Source organism: Aulostomus chinensis, chromosome 6 (genome assembly GCF_037954235.1).
Source record: "Aulostomus chinensis isolate RoL2024-O1b breed Wild chromosome 6, RoL_Achi_v1.0, whole genome shotgun sequence".
Classification (NCBI taxonomy): Eukaryota; Metazoa; Chordata; class Actinopteri; order Syngnathiformes; family Aulostomidae; genus Aulostomus; species Aulostomus chinensis.
In genome coordinates, this window is record NC_141325.1 from 4,837,364 (window position 1) to 4,845,609 (window position 8,246).

Sequence of the window (8,246 nt, forward strand, 5' to 3'; positions counted from 1 at the left end):
GATGAAGCTCATTTTCCGTGGGCACCCAGTGGCGTCTGCATTGCAGATCGCTGAAATCCCCCTCGAATGCGTCCCTGGGCTTAAAGGGGGTGGGGTGGGGAAGGATGAACAGGGGATGGGTTTATGCTGTCTCTGCTTTGGTACACTTTGTTTTTTTTTTTCTTCTTTTTTTCCCTCCCCCAACGAAATATATTTTCTGTCTGCATCAAATGTCAAGTTAATTTCCTGGGTGCTATGAGGGATGTGTCCTCCCCTTTCGGTATGTGTGGCAGAGAGGTTTATTGTAGCAGGGTGCCAGTGTATGTGCGTGTGTGTGTGTGTGTGCGTGCGTGTGTATGGGTGAATGGGGAAAGGGGACATGGCAAAGCAAAGACAGACAAGAGGTTGGTTCAGTGCTGTATCTATAAATTGGCTCTCTGTGAAGAGCTAGAAAAGTGTGTTGAAATTGTACACGCAAATGTGCGTGCGTGTGTGTGCGTGCGTGCCTGCCTGCGCATGTGTTTTGTGTGAGTGTGTGTGTGTGTGTGTGTGTGTGTGTGTGTGTGTGTGTGTGTGTGAGAATATGATCCAATTATTAATAGATGCTTTTTTCGGTGTCCCTGTGCCCATGTTCCTGTCCTTATTGTGCATTCACATGTTCAGTTCTTTCGAAGCTTCATCTAAAATGAATCCTAATCCTCCCCAAAAAATAATCATATAAATGCTTAATAATTCCACGCCATTGTAAAAAAAAAAAAAAAAAAAAGCAAAAAACTCTCCCAGATATTTCTCAGCGATACAGCTGAGTGTGTAGGGAAATATGCTGTGACTTTGCCATTAGCTGTAATGCTCTTTCTGGTCTGCAACAATGGCTATAGAGCTCATTACCATGTACATTATTATGTTATCCATTTGTGTGTATCGGCCCTCTTATCCTTGGCAAACTTTTAGTTCTTGGACAATACCATCTCATTATTGACATACATTTCTATTATCGTTTAATAATTGTATGCCTCTGATTTCTACTTTTAGACTGAAATCCACCTCATTTTCATTTTTTTCTCTCCATAAAACCAAAACCTCAATTACTTGTTTCTCTTTCGTTTCATATCTTGTGCAGAGTTACAAAATATTTCATTTGTGAACAGGAGGACACATTTACTTTAGTGCCATAGTTTTCAAATTGCATGTCTTCTTTTTTTTCCTTAAAAAGTAACTGTGCACATGTTTGCATGTCGGACCCCACGTATATTCACGTTCACCTGAATGATTTTTGTGTGCAGCTGTTAAGTGCATTAAAAGCCATCTGTATATTTTCTGTTGTGAAGTGTGTAAGGCCTTATTGCAGAGAAAGGGATTATGCATTTTTCAGCCGTGTTCATGCTGATGTATGCTCCTGTCCCACAAATGTCACATCCCATAACCTAGAAAAATTACACCAGTCCCACCTAATTACGCATATTCATGTTGCTGTTTTGCATAGAGCTGGTAGCATATTTTGGTTATGAGCCAAAGAGCTGAGGGACGTGGTTGAGTGAAACCCGCTTTCAATCCACTGATTCAGTGCATCGCCGCCACAAGCATCAGTTTGTTAACACTACGTCCATGCCAATTTTTTAAAGGATCTAAAACCAATACGGAAAGAGAGCTTTCCCTTATTTCTTGCAGTCAGTCATATTGTCACTGTTAAAATGGCTCTGCTGTTTTAGGACTATGGGGTTAGAGTGGAGAGCAGGGTGTGTTTCGAGGTTCAGTGTGTATTAGCTGGTTCGGTGGCCGGCATCTTCTTGGTCTGTGGCCTATAGCTGGGATTTAGATGCAAATGATGCGTGGTGATGACACATCAGGAAGAACTTAGCATAGTCAGGATACGGGATGGAGGACACAGGGTAGAGGTGACGCGTCAAGTTTTATTCTGCGACACTTACATTGAAAAGTAGCGCGACCGGGCCATGGGGACAGTAATCTGAGGTAGTAAGTTCGACATCAGAGTACTCAGAGAGTAGTAGCCTCAGTTGGCCGTCGAGTTTCCAGAGTAGCTGGAGTCATCTTTGAGTAGTCACAAGGTATAGCCAGCGAGAGGGAGATTTCAAGATCAAGGGGACTTCGGTATTTGGAGACTTTTGGGTCAAGAGAGATTCGGACTCAGCATAGTGAGTACAGTCAGTAGAGAGTTAGAAGTTTTAGCCACTCGGAGTTTTGACTAATGAGTTATTGGCAGACTATACCTAGATAAAGATCAAATACAGACTGAAGGCCTCTGAGTTCTGCTTGGACTCGGAGTCATTTGACACATTGTAAAAGTGCAGTTTTGTATTTTTTAATCACAGCCTCTAGCTCATTTGAAACTAGTTTGAATCTTAAATAAAGGAATCGGCTCGGTTTTAGAAAACACTTGGAGAAATATTGTGGGGTTTATGCGATATTTATGTATCTCTGGTTCTCCTTTCTCTCTCTGTCGGAGAGTAAAATATTCTTCTGGTCATTGCCGATGTACATTTGTAAGTGTATGCAGCGATATAATGAGGTGACTACATTTTGATGGACTGGGATGGTGAAGTGCAAGTGGAGGTAAGAAAAGGGAGGTGGTGTTGGTGAAAGAGAGGAGTCCTAGTGGATGGTAGTTATTGTAACACTTGTGGAACAGACTTAATCAGACTTGGCCGTGGCTGAAATGGCGGGGAGCTTCCAGGCTGTGCCACTTCTTGGGTAAACAGCGATTGTTTCAGTTCGGGCTTCTCAAACATGGGCAACAATGGTGCCATTGTCCCGCCAGCTCCCATTAAGAGGCGAATCAGAGATGTGGTGAGGAGAAGTGGGGAGGGGAGGTGGGTGAAAAAGGGGCAAGAGGGGAGAAGGGGGGTTAAAAGAAAAAGTATGGGGGTGTGGAGAAGCGAGTGGGAACCTGACAGGGACAGAGGATGGCTAGGGAGGGGGGAGGAAACGAGATGGATGGATGGAAATGGCGAGATGTGCTCCTCTGATCCTAGTCTTATTTTTCCAACACTTTTATTCCATCTTATTTTCCCACCATCTTCCTTCTGCATCCATAGCCCTCTCCGCCATCATCTCACTCCCCTCCATCTTTTCCTCTCATCCTGTCATCTCATCATCTTCGCCTCAGCATCCTTCCTACCACCCACTCTACTTCTTCCATCTGTCCTTTGTTCCTCTTCATTTTTGTATTTGGGATGGCGAGGGATGCTTTGCCTGTCATACCACCTTTGCATCACCATTTCCTTTCCAGCGCAGAGGAGAGAAAGAGAATGAGGAAGAAATAAAGGACAGGAAGGGAGGGGGACACCGTTTCCTGGCTTAATGAACATGGGCGAAGGATGATCACAATAGAATACATTATGCTCTTGTTCACAGAGGCAATCAATTAGCAGAGAGCACACCATTGGCACACCATTTCTTGCACATGGGTGCTCGCTCATTGACAACCACAGCAAATAATCCAAGAAACCATGTTGCCTCAACATTTTTCCCACCCTCAATGCCCAGCAGCCGCAAAAGATTTCATTGCGCTCAATATTAGTCAGGTTCCAAGAATGTGGTAAAATGTTTCTATGCTTTTGCATAGTGAATATACCAAAAAATTAACCATCCAATTATATTTAGCTCATATTAGCTATGTGGAAAAAAGCTAAGAAATGCAAATTGGATTTCCAACTATGTGGCTTTCCAAGAATCAGATGTGACAATGACTCAAGTGACTGACACTAACAATTGCATACCAAATTGTAGCGCAGGTCCCATCAGGAATTCATACAGCGGTTAGGTGAAATTTCTTCATCCTTTCCCTTCCATATTTTCTGCCTCGCTTTGCGCCATCAAGAAGAATGGCTCCAGATAATGGCAACAATCTATATTGTGGAGGAGGGCAGGAGTAGTTCTGTCTTAACACAGCCACAAATCGCCACTGTCTGACTGAGGCTGTGCAAAAGTGTTGATGATGGCCAGAACACACCGTTTCTGCTGCCTTCAGCCAGGAACTTCGCTATGTGATTCCAAGTAGAGGCTGGAAATTGAGGAAACAAAAAGGAAATGAAACAAAAGTGGGAGAAGGAAGACACGATTTAAGGGATGGGTTTTATTCTAAAGACAGTGTTTGCCTAGAGGAGGATGGCTTTAGGTTTGTGAACAATTTACACAGTGTGGTCGTCCTGGGATATTAGGTGTATGTGTGTGCCTTCTATGGAGGGCTGAACACAGTTTCCTCTCCTAACTTTGTACATACCGTCCTCTTAATGATGTTAGATATTAGGTTTGGGCTGTTGGACGAATAAACTGGCTGTCAGCGATGGGCTGTATCAGTTGGGCCGTCCTATCAGCTGACCTTTTAGATATTTCAGTTAGGACATCATGATTCTAGTTCCCTGGATTTACAGGAGCTGTCAGAAAATGTGATGTAGGTATGATGACATTTACAGAATTTTTTTCATGTTAAATTAACTTTAAGGATTTTTTTAAATTTGAGAAATAATTTATTAAACTTGCTCTGGCGATATTATCCTGATGACAAAGCATACCTTGGTTTAGGGACATACTTGAAGTGGTAGAAGTGGTCTACCTATGGCCTTAGGTTTTTGGAAGGGAACGGTTAAGTCTGTGTTCGGGAAGGACGTAGTGTATTGATTGCTGCAGCCGTAACTCATGATTATACAATTTTAAATTTTTCTGCAAAATACCTTATGTTAACATAATCTGTTAAAAGTTTTTAAGCTTTTGTTTTGCTGCATTAAGATGGTGTTGACTTACTCTGGAGATTTTTGTATGGAGAGTATTTTCAGTTAACACAAAATTGTAGTTAATTATTGAATTATTGTATGTTTACCTTGATAAAAGACTACTCTGAACATCGTGTTTACTGAAAGAATCCTCATGGATTCTCATTCTTCTTCATTGCCTCTCACCTTGAGTACTATCTCTTGTCTGCGTAAAGAACATTGTGCTTCAGTTATTATTGATTATTTTCATTCATTAAAGCTTGTATTGCCAATTTGTCGGTTTGGTTGAGTATTCCTTTGTATTGCATGTGCGTGCGTGCGTGTGCATGCGTGAGTGCGCGTATTTCCAATTTTTAAGTGAAATCCTGCTCTCCCTACTTGAACCCATACAACAACCAACACACATTGATTACACTGTACATGAAATACAAGGCTGCTGAGCTGATACATCGATACACTGGAAAAGTTGCTTTGCTAATGTATGGATAAATAGTAAACGCATCACAATGCACATACTCTCTGTTGAAGCCTGAGGAGCAAATAGTACAAAGAGAAGTAAAGTGGATTTTATCTACTTTAACTTTGAGTGCATGTGTAGAAGTGTTTTGTTGGTCTTCAAAGTGCCTTGGAAAATGTTGGGTTGCATTTTGACCTTTCAAAAGGAAGAAAAAAAACACCCCATTTTCCTTTGAATCTCAGTGCGTGCTCTTGTACATTTGCGACAACTGGAATATTCAGGTGCAAGTGCAAAATGGTTATAACATATTCTCCTCTTTGAGGGTTGAAATGTTCAGCATCTAATGGATGGGGTGGGAATGGTGACACTGGAAATGGGAGAGAAGGCTCCACACAGGATTGCATCTGCTCGATTTACATATCTGGTGTGGTGGGTGAAGAACATCTTTCTCAATAAAGTCAAATCAATTAATATTCAATCATTTCTGACTCTGCTTTTCCTTTGATATTAGCAAACACTCAAAACATGGGATATTTTCAGACTCGGCTGTATTTTGTGTTTGATGTCAATTGGTGTCTGTCAAGCATGGATAGCTGTTGGACTCTGTTCTTGTTCTATACCTGCTTCTTCTTGATCATCTCCTGTGCACTCACACTGCTGGGTCTCTATGTACAGGTAGTCATGCTGCTGACATTTGTGTCCAAGCAGGGCCCGGTGACATGGCCTTTACCACCCCTCGCTGGGTCTCCCTTTGCCATCCCTACCCCCTACGGCCACCCTTAACCCAACAAGCCCACTTTATCTGTGTGTCCTGAATGTGTGTCTGTTTGTGTAGATTTGTGTGCTCTGAGCCTATCCTGTAGGTATAGTGGCGGTGTGTTTAAGCCATGTCCAGATCAGCCACCTTCATGTCTGCCTGTAGCTTGTGTGCACGCAGCAGGAGTCACAGTATGGAGCAAACTCGGCCTCCACTGGATGCAAGATGAGAAAAAAGACCAGGGCAGGATGGGAGTTGGTGGTGCACACAAGTGAAAAGCTCACACGGATGTGATAAGACATAAATATACACCAGGTCTCTGCTAATGAGAACCAAAATCTCAGCGTGTCTAGTGGTACAACTACAGCAACAAGTTTTCATTTCAAAAAGCAGAGCTATTTTGCATCCAAATGACTCCTCTGTTGTGCATATGGACAACATTGTGTTCCTAAGCTTGTCTTTGCTAGCATCAGTTTACACTATCAGTTGAGAAGCTCCAGAAGAACAGCATGCAAGCTTTCAAATACCTCAGTTGGATGTCCACAGAACAACAATGAGACTGAGGGTGTTAGTGCTGGTATCCTGTCGTAGAAAGGTAGAATGCACAAGGGTCAGTACTATGTTCACTCATATCAATGAGTGTTTTTACACCTTCAAAATGAGAGTGAGAGGGTTAGGAAACATAGAGAAGTTAGTACAATGTGTGCCTAAGGAAAGATTTCATAAAACTGCTGTTTGTGGACTATCGGGACAAGTCCTTTTAATCACTTCAGCATCATCCTGTGCTAAAATGACACTGAAACAGATAATACAGAGTTAATTGGAGGATCTTGTCATCGTCAACTTTTACAAACACGCAGCACGCCACAATGTATGTCTTTTGTGATGTTGTCCCTTTTGTGCGTGTACTCCTTTCTCATTACCATGGCTTCCTCTGGTGAGGGACAATGCTCCCAGTCCAGCTCAAATATGTCGATATAATTTGCTTTGGAAACTCCACCAATCCATGTTTTCTGCCTCTTTGACCATTTTATACTACTTTTAGAAAAGAGTCCAACTTGTTTCCAATCCGAGCATCTACCTTTAACTCCTCTTCTCCAGTATTTTCTGAAACTGACCACAGAGTCACCGGTGACTATTGTTCATGAACAGTGATGAGTGTAACTATGGACAGATTCATTAGTAAATGGTGCTCATATATTTATGTGGATCCAGATTGTTCCAATTTTTAATTTTTGAAATACAAAAACAATCGGTCGATTCATGCACTCCGGTTTTCTTACAAATTGACAAAATATCACATACAATATAAGAATATTTGGAAATATTTTGACCCTGTTTCATTTACAATGATTTGTAAGTCATTATGTGCACAGACCAACTGCAAATCCTCCTCCTTCTTCTTCCCAAACACACATGCAGAAACCTAGACATACTCACCGTCCCTGCAGCCATGGGAATGGAGAACGCTGGGGTTCAAGGTCATTTCAAGTATTCAGCTGCCTGGGGCTCTCCATTGTCAGTGCACAACATCCTTTGCTCACACAAGCACTCAAAACGCACCCACAGACTAATACACGCAATGCACAATGTAGGTAGGCGTACATTGTACACACCACATCTCACTAACACTCGCATCCAAGACAGCGAAGTGTCTGTCAGGTGAGAACATGACACTTTGTAAGTCCACTCACATACACAAGCAGTTGCAGGTGGGGATCTTCGATAGAGACACAATTATATATGTTTGTTCAAGTAGCACAGACCGCACAGATGCCAAAAAATAAATAAATAAATAAATAAAAATGAAAGCTTTGACAAGTTTTTTGTCACATTTTGATTTTATGCTGCTCTTTATGTCACGATTGTTATTTATTCTCCAAAAACTACAGATTGTCCTGCACCGTCTACATTTTGGTTCGCTTCATTGTTACAAATGAACTATTACTCATTTTTAGCTAGACTGTGAGCACACTGTTGAGACAGATTTTGTTTAGTAACAGAGTAAAGGTGAGGAGGAGAGAGGCGGCGGCAGCAGCAGCAGCAGTGGGTGTGATTAGCTCCTTTGTTGGAGGTCTGTTGAGCTTCATTGGTTGCAGAGAATAGGTGCCTAATGAACCCAGCCAAGCTTGGACTAAACTTTGTGCTGAAGACAAACTAAGTTATGGTGGTCTGGCAGAGCGCTGGGGGCGAGCCGACTGATATTCAACGCCTGGACATATGGTCTCCCCATCAGGGCCTCCCCAAGCCACTTTCGCATGTCCTGGCTTATGTGTCTGTGCTTGTTTTATGTGTCAGATGGGAAACACACAGGAAGAATATT

At 42.2% G+C, this 8,246-nt stretch overlaps 1 long non-coding RNA gene across 1 annotated transcript in view; it reads left to right on the forward strand.

The window, feature by feature from the left end:
- The window catches only part of LOC147259771 (uncharacterized), a 37,809-nt gene that overhangs the window by 17,916 nt on the left and 11,647 nt on the right, over nucleotides 1-8,246 (forward strand). The window lies entirely within an intron of this gene.